General features: G+C 36.0%; 1 protein-coding gene across 12 annotated transcripts in view; it reads right to left on the bottom strand.

The window, feature by feature from the left end:
* The window catches only part of LRRC4C (leucine rich repeat containing 4C), a 551925-nt gene that overhangs the window by 320936 nt on the left and 208155 nt on the right, over positions 1-22834 (bottom strand). For all 12 annotated transcript variants that reach the window (XM_068945546.1, XM_009682821.2, XM_068945542.1 and 9 more), the window contains exon 2: positions 5120-5209. The gene's annotated coding sequence lies outside the window, so the exon portion shown is untranslated. The remainder of the gene's footprint in view (positions 1-5119; positions 5210-22834) is intronic.

Consider the following 22834-nt stretch of genomic DNA (forward strand, 5'->3'; position numbering starts at 1 on the left):
TACTTAATAAATTACACATGGTATGCATAATGCACACTATACTACATCATTGCTGAGGATGACAGCATTTAGGAAATGTAAATAATATTTAATTAATGGAATTAAATTTAATGTAATCTAAATATGCAAATAAATATTGCTACCTCTTCGACTGTGCTTGATATATAGGTAGGGTTATTATAAAGAGATTGAAATGAATGTGGTCTTAATGCAATTTCATTTAAGTGATATTGCTGCTTGGGGTTTGTAGAACTGGCTTAGATATTTGATAATATTAGCGATATATTGTTGGGAATTATACTATTGTTTGAAACATCACAAATTGGCAGGCAAGACCTGTCTTATGTTCAATTAATGTCAAATAGTTTGCTTACAAGCCAAGTACATCAATAGAGGCATCCAGTTCCTCTGATAATTTGGCAAGTATGATTTTTGTCAGGAAGCTACAGGTGTACCACTGACAAATTTAACAGAATCATACAGAGAACGTGCCTAAAATATCAGGTATCTCCATACAGGTAACTAGCTTAGATCATGGAGAGGGTATTTGAACAGACTCCGTGCAAGAGTCTTGCTGCCATCAGTCTTGCTGTATCAAGTTTCAAAAGACATGTTTCAAGTTGTCAATGTGGAAAAACAATCCGAAAAATTTGTGAGTAACCTTGACAGGCTGCTGAAAATATTTAAGTGATCTACATAAAGACAGAGTATCTTTTCTTTCTAAAATGACAATACCAGCAGACTACTTTCAAAAGCTTCAAAATTTGCCACTGATAATTGAGTATTGCCAGATCAGAACTCGTCCCACTAACTCCTATGCTCTTCAGTTTGCGATCAAGAGGCAAAGTTTCAGAAAGATGTTTGCTGTCACCGTACAAAGTAAAAGATTAAAAAAACCTAACCAAAATCCTTCATTGAACCAACACAGAGATGACGTTACATGGCATTACATGGCATGGCTGCTTAACTGACAGCACACATTTGAAGAGACGGGACTGGTTCCCGTTTTTAAAACCACCAGGCTTCATAAGCCTCTGCATAAGCAGTAGTGCCACCCTCTGGGAAAAATTACTTTTTTCACAGTTTATACCTTGATACACAAAAGAAAAGGCATTTCTCAATATTCGCTCACATACTGAACACAATTCCTGAACTTCACACTGAACTTGAGAATGATGAAACATCAAGGAGGTAAAACTCCTCGAGACAACACCTCTTTTGCTACAAAGGAAAAAAAAAAAAAAAAAAACCTACATCAGTGTTTTATTCCAACGCTACTTTCAACTAGCTAGTGGCTACGCTACACCTAGCTAGTAGCTACTGTTAACAGAAAGAAATTCCTATAGGAGGAAGATCTGGAAGAAATGAGCCTGCTTCCAAGGATTACCTGCTGTACTGTAATTTATAGGTGAAGCAAGTATGGTTTGACTGCAGAACTTCATAATATTTCTCAAAGCAAAATTGGTATAAATGATAGTGCTGATGCGCACAGACAGTTCCTCATACAGAAAAGTAAAGCTATGAAATCCTGACTCTGCCTCTGATTCACTAGATAAGTTATATATGAAGCAGGAGGATAGCTAAGGAGCTGTAAGCATATCTGTTCCTAAGTAACGGGACTGCAAAGAAGGTACTAACCTGGCAACTCTGTCTCCTCACTCAGACACTCTGTCTCCGTCAGCAAAAAGCAGTTGTCACAGACTCTTAAACCGTGCTGCAAAGTAGTATACTCAGCCACGTGAAAATGAAATAAAGCTTCCCTGAGTTTCACTGCCTTGTGGTTTAAAAATGTGTCATTTAAATCTATTAAAATACTTTCCTATTTTCAGATTTTTTTAAAAAGTTTTTTTGTCTTTTTTTAATAAATGCTTTCAACTAAGTTTTTTTTAATGTTACTAAGGAACAGAAATATCCATTTACATATAAATACCAGTGTAAGTTAGAAAAAGGAAACCTACAAGGCAGAAGATCCTACAAAGAGAAAAGTACTAATATAAAAGGACAAATTTAAAAAAATCAGTATCAGAACATCAAAGTAGAAACACGTTCAAATTTTGAAAAGGCAACATAGTAATAAGCAGTAGTTCCCTTACAATTTAAAATTTTTGCTAGATGTTCTATTAGAATATTTCAAATTAAATGTTTTTATTATAAAACCCACAGTTCCCTCTGAAGTCAGTTCAACTAGTTTGAAAAATTTCATTTGTAACAATAAACGTGGACAAAAAAAAGAAAGTACATCATCATGCACACTTACTAGTATGCATCCATACACTAGCAGCATGGAAACACGTTATTCTTGCAAAATGCATGCTTGAAATTACAAGAATTCAAAGGCATTTTTATTTCAAATTAGTTTTGAAACAGTATGAGTTGTCTAACATGTTATTTAGGGCCTCTTCAGATGAAAGGGGAAAAATGGATTAGCAGCAAAGAGCATATTGATTGAAATGTAATTTCTGTTACCACAGTTAAATGAAATTTTTGCATGCAAGCTGAAGCTTCAGTAAGTAAAGATTATTTTAGTATGCGTCCCCTAACATATTGTCAGTCAATTCTGCGCTCTTAGGGCCATTTTCTGTTGAACTGAAAGTAACTGTATCATGAAACTAGGCAGTATATAATGCTTTCAGTTAGCAGCCAGTTCTCTTTCAAGATAAAGAAATAAATTAGTCATATCTGCACAGTGTTTTTCTCTGATGAATAGTACCTAAAATCCCTGTAAAAATAATATATACCTGCATTATCATCAGCACTATTCACATGACTTTTTCCCCCAAAGTACACAGCAATCAAATTCACAATTCAAAATTTCTATGCCATGAAATAATTTTATATATGTACTCTCTGAACCAGGAAAAGTCTAGAAAACTAAGGAAATTAAAGATAGTAATGAAATTAACCCAAAAAATCAGTTGCTGCTCCAGTATGAGTGACCAGGATTACTCTGAACAGGAACTACTAGGACTTTCAGTCTCTTCAGACAAGGGGAACATAGCCTGGCTAGGATTACATATGCTCACAATTTCTCTGCTACAAGCTTTGCGGCGGAGAGCTTGGAATATCTTCTTCTTACCCTATATAGCTGCGTTTAACGGGCTTCTCACAAATTGCAAAAGCATTGATATTACGAAAAGCTTATCAGGTGGGCTGTTCTGAGAAAAGACTGATGAAACACAGATATTTCAGTTTCAAACAGCTGGCACTTTCTGATGAGAAAAGATATTGTTGAAAAATTTAGATAAGCTCTCCTCATCAGCAACATCATTCCATTGCTACCAGAATACACTGGATCTTTAACACCACTCTTGAGAATGGAAACAAAGCTAAAGTATTGCTGAATGCACTGAAAAATCAATCACCCAAAGTACACGTGTTTAGTTATTTTGGTAAGTGCTATGCTGAGGGATTTATAATTATACCAGGATTTGGCGTAGTGCAGCTTTTGCCATTCTTTTGCTCAGAGATTATGAGTAAATATCTTTCCAGAAAGCACAGAGAAGAACTGGGCATCATAAAATTACAGGAACTGTAATAAAAGGAAATGAAAATGATGGGATGTCACATAAAGAAATTGGAAACTTCTTGCTCAGTTTCAGCCAATGGCTAAACAGTGACATTAGGCTAAGCACAATCTAGCTTTTATACTGGACAATAAGGTACTACTAAACCATTTCATTTGTTTTGCAAATATATCTTCTCTATCAGAAAAGCTAATGTGTACATCAAGTATTCATATTCATAACATGGAGATGAAAACTCTATTTTCTTCCCAATGACAACTTTTACTTCAATTATGTAATCGGAACAAAGGTATCGACATTGAAAAGGGATGTCTGCTGTTTTTATTTTTCCTCAGTCTGATCTTTCATAAAGCTGCAAACGTCATTTTGTCAATTTTCTATCTCAAGAAGAGAATTTTGACACCATAGGCCCAAACTTACCAACTTTTCTTGACCAGGGGACCATTTTTATACCTTCTTATTTTCAATGTTTTAGTAGAGAACTATTCTGAGTTGTAGAAAAGTCTACATGAAGGGCAAGCTGTCTGGCTGTGTGGCAAACCTCAGGTTTAGACTTTCACTAGTTACTGTATATGACACATCATTACAGTCAGATGGTGTCATTTCTACTCTTGGACTAGAACTTTTCTGAAAAGAGTGACAGGGAGCACACTGAAAATACTGAATAACAGGATGCTCAAAATCCTGCTGCTTCATGAGTACTCAGCTATTTGAATGACAGATATCCAATCCCCAAATATTGGAGCCTATAAAGCTGTCCCCACAAATGTTTGTGATCAGAGGAGACAGAAACAAGACCATGAACAAAGCTGAATCAATTAGCCTTTCAAAAGTCAAATGACTACTCAGAAACCCAAGCAACATCAACCTCAAGAATTAAAAGATCATTTTATTGGACATTTATCAGGCAAGAAATGCTTATGGCAATGAAATCAAGCATAAACAGAAGAAAATTAAAGGCTGTCATTCCACCAGCAATATCAGAAACAATATTGTTACTGAACAACAACAATGCTCAGTACAAATTTCAGTAAGAAGGAATTAATAGCCTTTTTCTCCTTCCCTTGTGTACCAGTGCATTAAATCTGAGATCATTAATATTATTTAGAATCTTTTCAAAACTGAAGTTTTTAATCAGAGTTTACATTTCTGTCTGCCATTGCGTAGTCGTGTTTTTGCTGTTCCTCCTATAAAAGGTCACAGTATTGCTATTTTGGGAGAGGCTATTAAATAAAGAAGTTTATCTAGAGTCAGGTCGTTCTGCTGACCAGGTAGGCCCTGCATAATTTTCTTTAGAGCTTAGCTTATCAATTACCATTAATCCTGACTTATGTTGCCATGGATTTTCCCGAATGAAGGTTATGAATCCATAGCAGAGCCTGATGGAGATTAATGTGCAGAATAAAACAAGGGGACAAACAATGCCTTCAGAAAGGTCTCACCTCAGACACAATCTGTCATATTACCTTATCTGTTGCTACGATAAAAATAAATTAGGAAAAAATCCTTAACCAATGATTTCATTGCTAAAATCAAATCATAATCACTAGCTGAATTGAACATGTAATCAGTCTTAGTAAATTTATTACACTTACGTGTTGTTCAGAACACCCAGTGGAACATCAGCTCATTTGTCTTCCACATCAGTAAATAATTCTGATTTCTTGCAATAAAGAAATTCATTTCTGGAAAGACAATGGAAAAAATGTCATGAAGTTAAATGGTAGGTTTTTTCAGCAACCATACAATGTCAAGCGACATTGTATGAAAAAGTAACATCTCAGCTGGGAAATTTACAGGAACATGTTATAATTTAATATAAAACTTACATAATTATATCTTTGCTTGTGCATGTGAACATATTATTAGCATTTTAGGAGAGTCAAGAATACATTTCATATCTAGGAAAAAGTTACTTGAGTTGCAAGTTATTGCAAGGTTATTATTTCTCTTTTATTTTGTTCTATCAAGAACAAAATTAATGCTTTTAAGGAAGCACACATACCCAGTTTCAGCAGAACAGATGTTTTCACAAATACACTAAAAAAATGGAACTGGTGGCCTCTTGGCCAAAATAAAATCTTTCCTATGAAAAAATAGAACCTCTCCCTTTGAATATTAACAGTAGAAGTATTCGAAAGAAATTCTGTGGGCAATATTCCAGAATATGTCCCATTATCCCTTTTTAGTATTTACCAATATTTAATATATACTTAATATAGTATAAATTTTAATATTCACTAATGAGAATACATGAAGAAAACAGGTAGACTGTCTAACAGTGAAATCTCCATTCTGTGTTGTGAACTCCCAAAGAGACGAAGAAGCTCTACAGTCAGATACAGTAGGTTTTATGAGGTCCAGCCTGTTCCTACTTCATTGACTGAAGCTTAACAGAATTTTAGTTTCCTCTAGCACAAAATAAGACAGATTTTAAACATTTTTGCCTGTTACACCTGTAAATAAATATACTCCAGGTTCTCACATTAAAGAGTTTTCCTTCTTGCTTACCCCGAAAGACCAAAATATGGCAAGATTTCCAACTAGTGATGTGGAATATTCCTTGCCGTTGACAGGATATTTCAAACATTTCTGATAGATGAACATATTCCTGCTGCCTGAATCATAAATGTAAACCTGATCTCAATAGGACTGTTTCTTTAATTACTCTTTGTGACTCTCTTTGAACTAGTTCTCAGCCTTTCCACAAGTGAAGACGCTAAAAGCTGAGAAAAAACTGATTTAGAAGTTTTTAATTATTTAAAGCCTGTCACAACTGAGAGAAAATACTACTGAGGTGATCTGTATTGAAAGAAATCATTATACAGTCTAATAAGTCCCTTTAGTAGCTAAAGCTTCATAAAATAACTTGCACAGTAGCAAGTGACGGCATACAGCTACTCCTGGAGTGAATACTGATAGCATGATACAACTCTACAGTTTTGTCAGTCCTTCATGGAACAGTGATTATGATGCGTTTATCTAGTTATAAAGAAATGCAGACTGGCTTTAGGCATGTCTCCAAGTTTAGCTTGACTTACAATGCTAGAAATACAGTTATAGAAATGCAGTGGGGAAAGTGACATAATTAAAAGCACACTGCAAAAGAATAATCTCGTTCTGGTAACTTTCAGGTTTCAAGAACACATCAGTAATCTAGACTTCCATCTTTCAAGAACTCCTCCCTTCCTCCTCTGGAAGCAAGTTTTAAAATTGCACAGTTTTTCACAAGTGACTCAAACACCTGAAATCAAGACTCTCCTTCCAGAATCTGCCAAAACAAATCATCTCTTGCTGACTTCCTCACTTCTGGAGGAACATGCCTTCCTTCAAAGAGGTGGAAAGAAAGTCAGGTGGTGAGTCAGTAGGTAGAACATCTTAGTGTATGAAGGAGAAAAAAAGTAAATTTCTTCCTATTTTTCTTTTGAGGGTATCCTCAATAACCCCACCAGTTACTCTTTAAAAGTCAAAATTGATTCACATGGAATAGAGACAAGCATCGCATAAATTGCTGTAAAATCCTTTATCTCATCTTTAAATTTCAAAATTAGATAAATGTTTCATTCCCCTCCTCTCTCTACGAGCCTCACCAAGTCTTTTCTCCTACAAAATAATTTCCGATGATTCATTTGTGTGCAGTTCAGCTCCCCTGACTATCCTAGACATTTCTCCACAGAATCAGGTCAAAAAAAACTTATTCTTGACTAAAAAGATAGCAGCCTAATTCAGCTTCTCTGCCATGGATGTGCTGCAGACCTCTCTTTGAACTGTAATAGATATTTATTTCAATTCTGAGTCAGGACTGATAAACTGCTATGGCTTTCCGGGGATTCTCTTCCTACACTAAAAGCACTGAGAAACAGCTCTGCTAGTGGGAAAAAGCTCCATCTCGTATGAACACAAAGGTCATCCACCCGTCAAGAGTACAGAATAAGAGGAAAAGTTAAATTAGGGGAATTTAATAGTCATAATTTCACTAATGAACTGTGTGCAGATTTTACTATACATTAACACTGAGATCCAAATTTCCATGAGGCATAAAATTTGCCTCTAAGGGATGCATCTAAGCTTTGTATCATAGACATATGCACTTGATCATGTAGTACTAGGACTTCCACCTCAGAGTACAGGCAGGATTAGGGTCTGCAGCTGAGCACATAGAAAATATCCAGCTGCTGTCATCTGGATAGTGTAAATACATAATATATGCAGCCAAAGATCACTAGAATCAAAATAAAATATTACAAATTAGAGAGAGAAAATTGAAATGAAACCAGAGAAAAATAAAATTTTGAAAGAACCCCACTTTTTTGACATACATACATACATTTTTCTTACATTCAGTTTTTTATCATCATTTTTTGAACTTCTTCCTCACCAGTAGTATAATACAGCAAACATATTTACTTTGCAGTCTACTAAAACCCCCGGCTAGGTAGAGTGCTGGCCCTTTTCCAGCAGTCTGGGATGTTACCCCTCTCCGTGAGGTCTTCCACACCAGCTAACAGTTCTTGGTTCCTTAATTGTTCCTAGGTAAAACTTATCAGGATATGATAAATATGAAACTCACATACATCTGCTTTAATCCATTTTCCTCTGTTCTTGTCTATATTTATGCTCTGTTAACTGTTAAAAATCTGCTTGTAGTGAAAACTGATACAAATATGGGCATTGAATACTTCAGTCTTCCCTATAACATTTGATATATGCTCTCTTTTCCCATGAACATCTTACAATATCTTTCACATTTCTAATATGTTTCTAAAGCCTTCTCTAACAGTCTTATAACCTGTTCAGTCACTATAACTTACATTTTATCCCAGCCTTCCAAATTTCATCCTGACATAGTTTTTTCTGTACTTAGCTACAATTCCTTCTTTAAGCTTTTAATGCAACTCCTTTTTTGATAATTAGATTCTTAAGAACTGAGGCTATGATGTTAATTTTGCACCATACTCATCAGGTTTCCTGCCACAAAGGCAACCCATAGCACTTCCCTTCAAAGTAAATGAAGTTCTCTGCATGACACAAGGATGCACTGAGCTGACCGAAGGCCAAATAATTAGACCACAACAAAACTCAAAATATAAATCAGGATTTCAAGTGCTGAGTGCTAGTCAGTCCCTTTAAATTGACTTACAGGAGCACAAGGTAAGAGGAAGGGGAGTAAAACAATGTTTCTAATGGGCAAAACAGGAAGTATATTTAACAACACAGAAAGCTCTGCTGCCCATCCTCTGAATTATGCCTAAATTCAGCAGTGCTGGAAAGAGAGAAGGGCCAGTTAAGGACTCAGCTTGCATTTCAGTCTATCCTGAAAATAGATTAGCTTACCGAGATCTTACATAATATTGCTCTTATATTTAGATTGCATTCTTTACCCTAAAAAAAAAAAAAAAAATTGGAGTGTCAATACAGCAGAGTCCCCAGAAAACTATTCAAACAAAATCCCTTTGGGAGCCAACACAACAGCAGCATAAAACAGTCCAAGGTAGTGGTGGCTTTATTCAAACAGAAATTTCAGAAGTTATACGGCTAAGAAATTAACTCTAAGGGCTAACATTATGGTCAATACGTCTTCAGCTAAAAAGTGGGGCAATAGGTAACGCAATTACCACAGAAAATCTCAGGTTTGGTTTTATGTTTCACCTAAAAGAGAAGGAGGCACCCTCAAGCCCTTTTTCTAAGGCACTCATTCAGTACAGAGTCATTAAGGAAGAGTAGTGCCTACATCTCAAGTGCTTATCTCCTTCTCCTTACATGTGTCCCTTTTCCATTTTACAAGAGCAGCTTGAGGAAGCTAGTGAAGACTGCTGACAAGTAGTGGACTGTGGAGCACTTTAAGCTTCTAGGTGTGTTGAAAAGCTTGTGAGAGATGACTCAAATTACTGCACAAAGTGCTGTGGCTGCAGGCACAGTCACAACATAAGGAAGCGCTGCCCTGGTTTAAAGCTTGCTCTGCTCCTCACAGCTGAATTTCAAAGGCATACAACTGTTTATGCTGCCACCACCAGTGGCAGCACATACCACTGGACAGTCTCACTAATTCCTTGTGTGACCTCCCCTTCTCTTCCCTTCCTAAAATAAACAGAATACAACAAATGCATTGAACAATGCCAGGTACTGCCCCAACAAGATATCATTTTTACTTCCATGAAGCTATTTTCTGAATTTATCACCATCATGAAAGACCATAAAACCTTTTCAGAGCACAGAGCAGTACTGCTGCGCCCCAGTAACGGCCATTTCAAATTGGCACACTGGCTGTCCAGGGAACACTGTAATTAATGTAGGCCTTAGTTAATCTTTTTCCCACTTTAGCCAAATACTTCCCAATTCTCTTTTGAACATCAAGCAATTCCCGTATTTCAAAAGCACCAGATCAAAGCTTTGGGGAGACAGAGAGAGAAACAAAAATTCTGCTTCATTGCTGTGAGCCTGTGTGTATCACCAGAAAGAAAAAAATCATAGAGAAACGGTCCAAATTTCTGTGAATCGGGTCACTCACAGAACTGAAAGCTATTTTAAGTCAATGGACCTCAAGGTGCCTTCACGAACACTCAAAACGTACAGGGTAACATCTGCAACATTCACCTCATTTTCTGAGTCTCCCTCATGAATTTTGCTGTGTTACTTAATCTTCCAATTTAGTCTGGGGGAAATACAGACTTATGGAGGTAACTTATGGTAATTAGGCAATATACCCCAATACATCTATTATCTATTTAACTCAGAAAGAATACAGTCAGAGTCAACCTTTAAACAGGCTTTACATGCTTTCAGTACTACAGCTCTCTATTACAATTTGCATGTAAACATACTACAATCAAGTTAGGTGCAAATTTCTAAGCTCTCCAGTGCAAGTGGAAATAGGAGTCTCATTGTATCAGTTAAAGCAAAACTGAGGAAGCAAAGCATAAAGGTTTCATTTCAGTTCTGGGACCGTCTCACACTTAACACTGAAGATGTTATTTAGACTCTGTTTGTTTTATTTGTAAGTGTGTAAGCCAATAACTGTAAATTGCTTAGAATTCTGTGAATGCAGAAAGTGCTTCTTTTCCAGGGGGCCTTCAAATATTTATTAACATTCCTTACTATCAGAATAATTGCATGAAGTTACAAATAGGGTAAAAACAATTAGAAGGCAACTTAAAATCAATCCAGGAAATACCACAGGAACTCAATATCATTCCTGTAAATTTGATAGATGGAGTATTTCCCAGACAAGAAATATCCCCATAGGTACATCAACACAGTAACAATGCACTGTCAGTTATAATAAAACCAGGAGACAAATGTGAGGCAGTAAGCCATGCACTGATTTGTTCTTGAGATCTGATAGGATGATGGCTATGATGTGATCTTTATTAAACCCAAAGATAAGAACTACAGATTATTTTTGAAGGTCCCTGCCAGTTGCTGAGCCAGACACTTTTTGGAGTAGTATCTGGCAAGCTATGACATTCATGTTATTAATTGTCAAACTATACTTACACTTCTACTGTACAATGTGTTTGCAACCATTGGACTTAATTATACCTGTGCACACAAGTGCCCACACAGATATTATAACAGTGGCAACAAAAATATAAAAATTATATTCAGAACATAACTTACACATTTTTAAGTTAAAATTTGTCCTCAAAACCTAATGAAATTTAAATACATGCCTAAAAGCTCTTTCAAAACCTTAATGTTCTGTTCAGAACAACATGTACTGGAAGGCTTTGCAGAGAGTACATAAAGGCAGTTTGAAAGATGAGTGGAAAGAAGGACACTTAACATGAGAGAAGTCATTCTAAGTATCAGAAGAAACACGAAAGTACGTATAGAGCCGAAAGTGAAAAAAACAAAGGAAGGTGATTATGCATAGAATTGAAGGGACTTCAGAGGATGAGAATTAAAATACATTAGCACTGAAACAAAAAGCAAATAAGCAGAATTGCGAAGAGCTCTGAAGGTGAAGTAAAGGTGAACTTCAGGTGGTATAACAAGGCCAGAGATCAGGATTTCAGATAGAAGACATAGGGTGAATATAGTCAAACAATAAGTGGGGTGATTTTAGCATATAACCCCCAGAGACCTCTAGCCATAAAAGGAATTTGCTAGCTTTATACTAAATACTTGCAGAACGTTGACTGCAAATATTTATTTTTAGGAGATACAGCTCATCTTTAGAGAAGACAACCAACTACTTGTAATAAGAATTGATGGAAATTCAAAACATCAAATAGTCTTTTTATAATTCAGATTCGGTTAGAATTCCTCCCACCCTTCTCTCCTGCACTCTGTGATTGCAGCATGGTGGTCATTTTGGCTTTAAATTATCTTGCCCAAGTCGTGATCTTATCCTGAATAAAGATAGTCCCTTCCCCCACCCTCATATCAAGCCATTAAGATGGATTCAAGAATATGAATATATAAATATTTATATAGAGAGTTATATTTTCTCAGGGGCTCTAGTATAAGCAAAGTAACTTCTATAGGTGTTCTTTATTGCCGGGCACAAGGATACATTAACAACAATTACAAACCCCTAAGTCTAGTCTCCATCCCTAGAAAAACGATGGGGTAAACAGAGGAAGGAGGAAAAAACCTCAACTTCAGTGAATGGCAAAGCCATAAACAATACTCAGGCTTACTACAGGACAGATTCTACAATATGACTCTGGCTTCTCTTTTAATGGAGTTTTAAAACTAGTGGATGGAGAGAAAGCAAGATTTTAATATAGCTAGATTTTAGAAAATCATTGTCCAATAAAAACTTAATCTTAAAAAGAATTAAAATTAATTTGGATAGCATTAAAGTATAATAATAAAAAGTCTATTTTCAGTAAAGATTTGTTGCAGACTAGCATAATAGAAACTAGTCTACTAGATCTCTTCAACACAGATGACTAACAGGGAGCAATCCAACAAGACCATAGAACAGGGATAAAGAACTTGATGTGATTTTTCACCTCATCTTCATTTACAGGATAAACTACCACAGATTTCTCTCAGAGATTCTCTCCTAGCAGGAGAAAGCATACAATGGTCAAAGATTAAGATCTTATATTATCGAGATCAGAGTAAGTTCAATGAATCTAGGCAATTAAATGCATATGGCACATTGAATAGAGGTAGCCAGGAATTTTTAAATTGTATGCATTAACATTACTATTTGGATGTCTCATTTCTTCAGTAACAATATTTTTCAATAGAATGAGCCATTTTCCAGAAAAACTTAAACATGTGCATTTTTTCCCCAATAAAAGATAGAGTTTCTGGTCAAACCAGACAAAGAAATACCTAATTTAGGTATTTACCTAAGATCTGGGAACAAGTAATAGCAGGGTCTTGAACCTCAAACTCCCACCTTACAAATCAGTATCCTGCTCATCAGCTATTGACTTTTCTGCATTTTTCTCTTCTTCTCTGTTTTTAAAGGGAAAAAGATATTAGAGGATCACACCTTTCTTTGATTAAGAACAGGAAAAATTCTAAAATCTTAAAATTTCCACATTAGCAGAAAGTACGATTTGATAACTGAGACTGACATTAGATGCCAAACTAAATGGTGATACTAATATACTTAAGTCAAGCCAATTACTGTCTCTCAATATAGAAGAAAATCCTCATGTTTAAAATTCATAACTTCCATCTTTTTCACCCTCAGAGTTCAATCCTGTACTTACAAAACACAAATTCATTGAAGACAGCATAGAGAGAAAGCTTCTGTCCTATGCAAATCAACTGATCTTCAGTTTCAGTGTCATATTTTGACAAGTGTACTATAGTACATATGAATAGAAAAATCTAAATATCCTTGAATCCAAATGAATTGAACAATGTTAGTTTTCAAGAGTGTTAAAAGTTTGAGAAAAATCTGGGAATGGAAAATTGGTGTAGCTGTTTTAGCGTGAAAACGTGATCACTTTCAAAATCTCGTTTTCAATCTCTCATTTCTTGTTTGAGTGGGTTGCTCTAGTTTCAGTTATCTTTACGAAAGAAAGAAATATTTATTTCTTTTATTTCAAGGTCTAGTTGCAGAAATACTCATGTTTTTTTCTGTATTTATACATCAAACAAATTTACTAATGATTTCATAAAGTAATTTACTGACCATCACATTATTTGTTTGCTGTCCATAGCTAATATTCACAAAACCTGGCCAGTTTCAAATTTTCTGTTTACATGTTGTTATAGCAGTATTTATTAGCCTTAGTTCTGCAGCCAGGTTTAGTAGAGGTAACTCACTGCAAAACCCTAACCAAGAGGTTCCGTGTTCAAAGCTCAGGTACAACAGCACAAACACTTTAAATACATCCGTGACTGTAACTTACTACACACACCAGAGCTCCAAACATGTCACCACCGGTTGATAAGTACAACCCTGAGAGTCACAACACATTTATTTCATACCTTACCCTTGGAGCTAGCTTCTACAGGCTTACCTAGCAGAGCATAACTCCACTCTTCTATACCTCCTGTTCGTTATGAAAATATTGTCTCCTCTTATATGAAACCAGAGGGCAGTGGTTCAGATGAGGGATGAACTAGAAATCTGTGCCTTGGTGATTCAGGTGCTGCCTGGCCCCCAGGAGGGTGGCTGTGCTTCTGCCACAGCACAACACTGGTCCCCGTCCCGCGCCAAGGGTCTGATACCCTTCACAGGAGCATGGCTGCCAACCTAACCAGGGGCAAGCCTTCTGCTCCTGCAACTGTGCTTTGGGATGGCTAGTCTTTTATCAAGTTTTTCTCTAGTTATGACTCCAGCCTTTCTGATACTTACTACCACCCCATACTGTTAGTTTCCTATAGTCACATCTGCTTCTATTTATTGGAAAAAAAAAAAAAGATGACATATAATGCACACATAGCAAACACATTATGTAACAAATACCACAACTTTCCAGCATTTTTCAACTTCTTGTTTCTCATGTTTCTCTAAACTTCAGGCCAGAAGACAGTAATGTGGTCATCTGATCTGACTGACTACATCACAGGCTGCTTCCATGCTCATTGAATTTGTACTAAAAATATTTAATAATATATACTTTAGTAATACGATATATTTCCTTCAAAGGAAAACTTGGGAGTTCAGGGTCTCATTTTTCACTGCAAGGACAAAAAGTGCAAGTTTTGTACCCACATACTCAGGTGTGTAAAGAGTGAAGTTTGAAAAACGCTCCTTTCCTTAAGAGATGTAACTTAAAATTTCAGACAACAGCACAGAAAATTGAGAAACTTTCTATCAGTTCAGTGCTGGAAGCACAGAGTTTGTAAGCAAAGGATGGCACGTTTGTGCTAAGAACCTGCATGTCAGTTGCGTGCCTTTTGGCATGCGTTGCCTCTGGGTGCAAAAATGCTGCTCAAGCTCAACATGGCAAAGACTGTATATTAAGCAGTGATTTTTAACTTTTGAAGTACTAAGGATATAAAAGCAATGCTCTTGCCTCCTTCCACTACACATATTACTTATTTCAACAATAGAGCACACAAAAAATTGGGAAGGAAGGGCTGTCCACAATAGACAGTGGAATATAGCCACTACATGCTTTGAAAGGAGATGAGAGCCTGAGAAAGTGCCTACTCTGTCAGTATAAATGTGTTTATCTTCTCACACTAAAAATTAAAAGAAGAAAATAAATAAGAACTAGACATTTATCGAAATAACTGTTCACAAAGTTATAATGAAAGAACGTGACAAATATCACAGAATTTAGTAAAAGACCTAAAGCCTCATGTTCCAAGACTGGCTCTAATCTCCAGTTACTAAGAGCTAGGGAGGAGAGTTGAAATCCCTGTAAGAGCACATCACTATGGTATTTCTTGCATGTTTTTTTGAAGAATATTTACCTGTCCACTTTTGAAGGTATGATGCTTCACTGAACATAATACTAGGAAGCATTCTGAAGAATCCATTTTGTGCAGCAAGTCAAGCATACGTTAGTCATACTAAAACGTTTTTGTGATTTTACAGATAAACGTTAAAAATATGGGTCTTTACATCAAAATACTTTATTTACCAGATCTTAAATTCATTCATCATAAGAACTCCTTAAGCAGAAACAACAAAAACTTCAGGAGCACAAACACTGCATTCTCTTTAGATATAACGGGGTATAGAGGTAACAAATGAAGATGTTTGGTTTTAGGAAGGACTATTTATGAAGAAATCAAAACAATATTGTAAGTGACAAAATGGATGGGCTGTACAGGGCAGTGTGGAGGTTATTACTCCTGCAAATTGTCTAAACTTTCAGAGATCCACATATCAGATGACCACACACTGCGGCCTCAGCAGTGCAGCAGCAACTAATTCATTATAGAAGATTAGAACATTTATACACAAGGATGACAGACTAATTCAGCTCTTGTGCATCACCCTGTGCTACTGTCTCTCTGGTCAACATTGTCTCTAACAATATATTTTCTAGTCTTTTGAGCAGTCTACTGATAGAATGAATATTAAAGTTATGAGAATTTTCAGTGTCCCGCAACCTAATAATTCTCACCATTGTTAAGATTTTTCTTGCATCTGCCCAAATATATCATTTTTTAATTTCCTTGTATAAAAATACATTCAAAGTATTTTATTAGAAACAAACAACACTAACCTGTTGAAGGTCAGGAAGCAGATTCTTTCAGCTTAATTTTACATACCCTAGTAACAGTTTCCTAGCCAGCTACAGTCATGATGGTAGCTGTAAATTGTCCTTGTATTCTCACAGAGTTAAATTTTCACTTCTGTATCTTGCTAGGAACTATCTTCTAATGCAAAGATTAATTGCAGCAGAAATAGCTCTGACTATACCGTTTTAGTTCCTGCCTAAACTACATTGTCAGAGTTTGAAAAAAAAATCCCCAAAATGCATATAATTTAAAATGAATGCAGTATTACAGGAACAGTATATATTAATAGCAGAGTTTCAGAACATACTGTATCTTTAAGAGAGTGCATAAGGAGGATTTCAAGCAGGAAAAAGATGAAGATTCTCTTAAAGTGTAAAGGGGGGGTGGGGGGGGGAAGCCAGTAAGAGAACTAGGAGAGAAAGCGTTTCCAGGATGATGGTAAATTTGATGCTTTGAAGACGTGTCTTGAATAAGAAATAGAGAGTAGCCCTAGCATACAGAGAGCACACAGAGGGGATTATCTGGCTGAGGGCCAGAGTCTGCCGTTCGGCCCAGCAAAGGAGAGCAGCAGCTGACAACATAAACTAAAAATCTAATTAAAAAAAAAAAAAAAAGAGAGCGAAAAATAGCCTAAGCAATCTGACATCAAGGCTTTGTCAAAGGCAACGCAAAAGAAGTTTAATCCAAACAAAGAGAGCAGCAGCGGCTGAACGTCATCCTTCTACTTACTATGTCCTGACAAACAGTTATGTCATCTCCAGGATGCACGTCAAATATTTGCTCTGCATAGTTTGAACTGCCATTTTTCATTTCACAGCTCTGGTGCCAACTATACAATTCAAGGCAACAAATAACATAAAGGAAACATTTCTACTTATTTTCCTATAGTCTTTACAGACAATTAATAACTTTTCTGAAAATCTTAAAGGACAAGTAGAACTGCTCACAAAATATACAGAAGAGGCAGGAGATGCTGCTTTTGAACAGTGGAAAAAAAGTAGCCGAAAAAAGAAGCAGGGGCAGCAGGCATCCCTCTGTATGGGCTGTGTCTGTGAACACAGTACCCAGCTGCGCCTCAGCAAGGAACTTTATTAGTGACGCTTGTGGCATCGACTTGCTTCTGCCCTGACTTCGTCCAATTCACTCAGCAGCTCCACTCTGCATCCCGCCTGGCTTCCAGATCACTACAATAGCGCAGTTGTGGGAAGAGAAAATATGCATTTTTATTGCCCGTACCGGTCATTTTCTGTGTGTCCTAGTGCACAACCCAGCGTGTCTCAAACACAGACATGAATTTACTGTATTACGCTGGCCAAGTCAGTATTAGCACAGGTATGGCAAAGGGAAGTGAATTCTGCTAGGGGGTGTCACTAAGCACAAGAGAGCCAGCCGATTTCCTTACAGGAGTGCAGATAACTCATTTAAAGTGAATTAGGAACTTCAGTGTTCTTTAATACAAAAGATTCTGAAGTCATGTAAGCACTTTAAATATAAAATTTAAAAGAGGAAAAAAGGAAAAATGGAAAATTAGAAGAATTCTCAAAAAAATCATTTTGACAATTTTGGAATGCTTCTTCTAACAAAATTTAACAAAATTGACTCATTTGAATTTCACTCAGTGTTGCCATAGGAAATTGTTTTGTCAAAGGGACCTGTGAATAAGCAGAAAATTAAAATAAAAACAGAAAAATCTTCCCTCATCAGTTGCTCAATTCATTCTACCTTAGTTTGAGTGACTGCAGAGCCCTCTGTAATACGTGAATTATATATGAGAAAAGAAAAAAGTTAAATACTTCTACTCAAGACTATATAAATTGATGTACCAGCAGATGGAATGAAAAAAACCTTTTTGCTAAAGGTATCATCAGATGTGTAGTTAAGTATTGAAGCAAGTGGCTAAAGGTGATCATCTGCAAGGACTATTTCACCCAAGTCAGTCCCAAAAATTATAAGCAACCAAAAGCACTTAATCTAAAAGCATTCACTGCCTTATTATCATACAAACTACAGTGCTACAGTGCTACTCTGCAGCAAATTGTAGCAAACCTGAAACACATGGTATAAACTGGTTAAAAAACTCAAAAAGCTGAACAGCTTAAGGAGCATAGGAGATCAAATTCATGAGAAAGCATAGGAGATCAAATTCATGAGAAAGCAGTGCTGTCTGTAATATTAGAATAACTGACATAGGAAAAAATAAGTAAGCTTCATTACTAGCATTAATTTAAGTAAACCTAAAATAAATACAGCAGATCCATTTGACTTAGTAAATTGAACTGGAAGATCAAAAAGATGTCATCAGGCCGCACCTCTAGAATTACATGCAGCTGCTGAACAAGTTAGTCTGAAAGTCAAAGGTGCAAATCCGTGGCCTTTCATCATCCATTCCAATTAAATAAGCTTTTTTGTTAGAGTTTACGCAAAGATTATCCATCTATCACTGTACGTATCTCAGTATTTCTTATGTAGATTAGTAGTTGGTGGTTAAAACCGAAGAGGAAATCAAGTTATGTCCTGAAGCTGCTATATGCTTATTTTAGAGGCTAATTTAGGTTCTATGTTACTATGCTCCTCAATGGGAAATGAAAGGTGAGAAGAAATTACAAGAACTACAAGGACTTCTGCTGATATTTTTGTCTCTACCCATTCCATTCTAATAGTACAAATGTTTTCTTTACATGTAATAGTAGTTTCATGTTTATGTTACTCAGAGATGTGAAGCTGCATATAACAAGAAGAACTAGCAATATAAAAACATATATTTTTTTTAAACTAAAAAGATTTTTTATTTTAAAAAGCGAGGAGGGAAAAGAAAAAGCTGTATTCACAAAAGGTCACGGTACCCTTGAAAGGACAGACTGAAAAGGGCAATCAGATAATTACAATACATGAGTGATAGAATATGCAAACTTATGGCTTTAAAAAACCATTCATCTCACAATCTGATACAATATATTAAAATAATTTATCCAGTACAAGTTAAGGATAAATGTATTTTCATTCCTTTCAGCACTATATCCTTACAGAGTTTATATAGTTTTATTTCTAAGAACTAGCCATATAAAAAAGAAAATTGATGAAGATAATAGAAGCTTCCAAATACAGCCATACAGAAACTTATCTACCTTTGATTATTAAAGCATATCAACAAACATATGAAGAAAGATTTTAAAATCCTCATATGAACACAAATCTAGTATTAACCATATCCACTGTAAACAGACAAGGACTTTTTCCTGTCTGCCTATTTAGTCTCCCTCTGTTTTGCCTTGATTTTCTTTCCTAGATTCCACATTATTCAAGGGCTGCACCAAAACAACAAAACTGAAATAGAACATGACAACTAGAACAAGAAAGAGATATGAAATAGAAGACATACTGAATAGCACATTACTAAAGCTTAATGTTACAATTACCTCAGTAGAAAACTACCAAGCAAGCACCACACAATTGTTTTACAGCCTACTGAAAAGTAAATAAAAAAGAAAAGTAGTTTAATAAAGGGTCAATGCATCATTTTAAAACCTTTTTCTCATTTAATTATGAAAGGTATCACAAGCAAAATTTTAGGGCCATACCTTTCATTAACAAAAAAGTAGATATGCTGAACATAAAAATCCAAACTGAAACTCAACAGAGCATTATCTACCCTAAAATTTTGCTCAATTATTTCCAGTTTAATAATTCTATGCTCTGGTACCTCTCTAAAGCTTTTGAATCCAGCACTACATTTGTATAAAATGTTCAATAGCAGTATAAAGCCACTGTTCCTAACACGACTGTCCACTTTAACGTCAATAAATATAACTCACATGAATACTAACAGAAATTATGTTTGCAGCAGAGATGAAAATGCCTTCACCTTCACTTTGTGAGACCACAAATACTAAGACAACTCTGAGAAAGAATTTAAAGTGAATTATTATTCACTGAGGATTGTTTAGATAAGCCTAGAAAGATGGGAGTAGATGATGATGGTCTTCATAAGGTATTTTTACTGTACCACAGCAATGCTTAGTGACTTCCTGTCTCTCCTCTTCCCTAAGCTAAAGATGCCATATATCCAGTGCTGAGAAAGGAGTTTGTGCAGAGCTAGTGTATTCTTTTACTCCTCTCAGAAAGGTCTTCCACACAGTTGCTTGCTAGCTCAAGATGGCACTGGGGCACAAGACCCAGTAAGTGTCACATTCCTCCAGCTAAGCTCCAGCTGATTACGGACTCTCCTCACTGTCCCAGGGAACCACTCAAGTCTCTTCTCAAGAAGGCAGTTTGCATTGTGTTGGACTCCACTGAAGCATGTAATAAGCGTTACACTACACATGTGAAAGCGACAGTGCTGAGGAGCTCATAAAGCAGAGCAAATAAAGAAAATACTCGTTGGAGACGAGATCACTAACAGTCTTCATGGCAGAAGTAAAATGAATTCCATTAATTCTAATACCAAAGCCAAAGTCTTCATGGCAAAACTAATTCTTTTTTCTTAAATAAGAATGCAAATAACTGGACATGTTTGCAAGACATATTATACACCTCTCCAGATCATTTCAAGGTGCTAAACTGGCCTCCACACAACAGAATGTATCACACTTTGAGCTGACCCGCAAAGCGGGAGATTTTTCGGTTGTCCTAAACAGTAATTTTCTACAAAGCTGACAGGTATAATGCCACGCTAAGCAGAATCAAACAAGACAGTTTCTGGTGAGAAACAAGAAACAAGTCTACATAGCTATCTGTTATGTTCAATCAACTTTAAGTAATTAGTTGTGAAACTTTTTTCTGCATTTTGCTATACAATAAATCCTTCCTTGTTATTCCTAGCTATATAGCTCATTATTTTTATGTTGCATGTCTGGAATGATTGATGGCATACAGCCTTCAAGAATGCATGCTGTGCCCTTACCATATGCTCAGGGAAGCTTACATATTCAGTAAATTTCCAGTTTTCCAGATTTAGATGCTAGCACAACAAGAGTAAACACTCAGTCACTACTCATCTTTAGATACCTTAAGTATCTATTCATAGAGATCAGATTAAGAGATTGAATTTTTAGATCCTACTTTAAATCTAAAATCTGGAACAGAACAAGGGGAAAAAATCAATAGAATTTAGTACTGTAAGGATTTTCATAGTTTTTTTATGCATAAAATACTGATAATTAACTTTAATTCAGAGAAAGATTAAGGAACTCTTCTGAAAACTAGAAAGAACTTTGTGATATCCTTGCATTTACATGCAGATTTCTTGGGGGTGGAGGTCTGAGTTTCATAAACAAACATAGTTGTCAGTTTGATGTAGAATATCCCTGTGCTAATGATCTAAATCTAATTTCTTGATAGTATAGGAAGAGAGATAAGTCTGTGATTTTTAATGGGGTTGGGGCAAGCGTTTTATTGTTGCTATAGTAACAAAGATATTTTTTGCTTTCTTTTATCATACCCTATACTTGGCAGACTTTTAGCTTTCAGACTGGATGGATCAGGTTTCCTCTCCTACGTGTCAATAACTTGCCCTAAAGAGGAGGGAGAAAAAGGTTGCAATTAAAATAAATTTCCTTGAAAAAATTTAATCAGATTTTATACTTTAACAGGGCAAATCACAGTAAGACATGCGTTTCTGTAGTCTTTGAGTAAAAAAAATTGTGATCCAAATAACCTCTAAGGAATAATGTCTTTATCGGGGTGGGGGGTGGGAGAGGGGAGTACCATCTGAAAGGATTTCTAGTAGAGAGGAGATCTTTTCTATGTTGTCCCTTTTTATATCCCATTCTGAGATCTCCCACCAAATCTAAAAAGGTGAATGGCCAAGTCTGTTCTTTACTTTTGAAATTCTTATGACTTCAGTGAGGAAAAGTGGGTCCCCTAAGAACTGGAGACTGAACTGAAGCATCTCCAAGTAGAGTTAGAAGAGGACTTTTACACAAAAGCAGGAAATATTGGTTAGTAAAAACAACGTGCTCTCTCCTTTCCCAATACAAGACAAGAATAAATCTGAGTGAGTCCAGTGAAGGGCTACCAAGATGATTTAGGTTGAAGCACTTGCCCTGTGAAGAGAGGCCTAGAGAAGAGATGGCTTTGGTATCTTCACAGGTGGGTATGGCAGGAGAACAAAAAACAAAGAGCATAAGCTGAAACAAAAGAGATTCGGACTGGGTTTAAGGAAAAAACATATGAACAATAAAGCATTAGATCAGGTTCCCCAAAGAGGTTGTGCCATCTCCATCCTTGGAAATTTTCAGGACCAGATTGGGTAAAGCCCTGAGCAATCTGGTTTGACCTCACAGCGGACCTTGGTTTGAACAGAAGGCTGGACTAGAGACCTGCTGAGGTGCCTTCCAACCTGAACTATTCCATAATTTATATATTGGTATCATTTTTATATTACATATATGTACACATATGTACTAACAGTAATATAATGTAAAATATGTAGCATCCATTCCTTTTCTAATTAACCTGAAACAGTTTGAGATCTTTCATTGACCCTTTCTGCGATTTGAAACAGGTAGATCTTAGTTTAGGGACAAAGGATTCTTTTTCGAGAAGCTTTATTGCTTTTAAGTTATTTTTATCTCCTTAAAGAGTGAGTTCTGCTCTGAAAAGTTACTCTGTAAAAATGGCATTACACATGTGTGTAATTACAATATGTGTGAGATTACATTTTATTTCATACTTAAGAGTTGTTACTTTTCTCT

Source organism: Struthio camelus, chromosome 5 (assembly GCF_040807025.1).
Source record: "Struthio camelus isolate bStrCam1 chromosome 5, bStrCam1.hap1, whole genome shotgun sequence".
NCBI classification, from domain to species: Eukaryota; Metazoa; Chordata; class Aves; order Struthioniformes; family Struthionidae; genus Struthio; species Struthio camelus.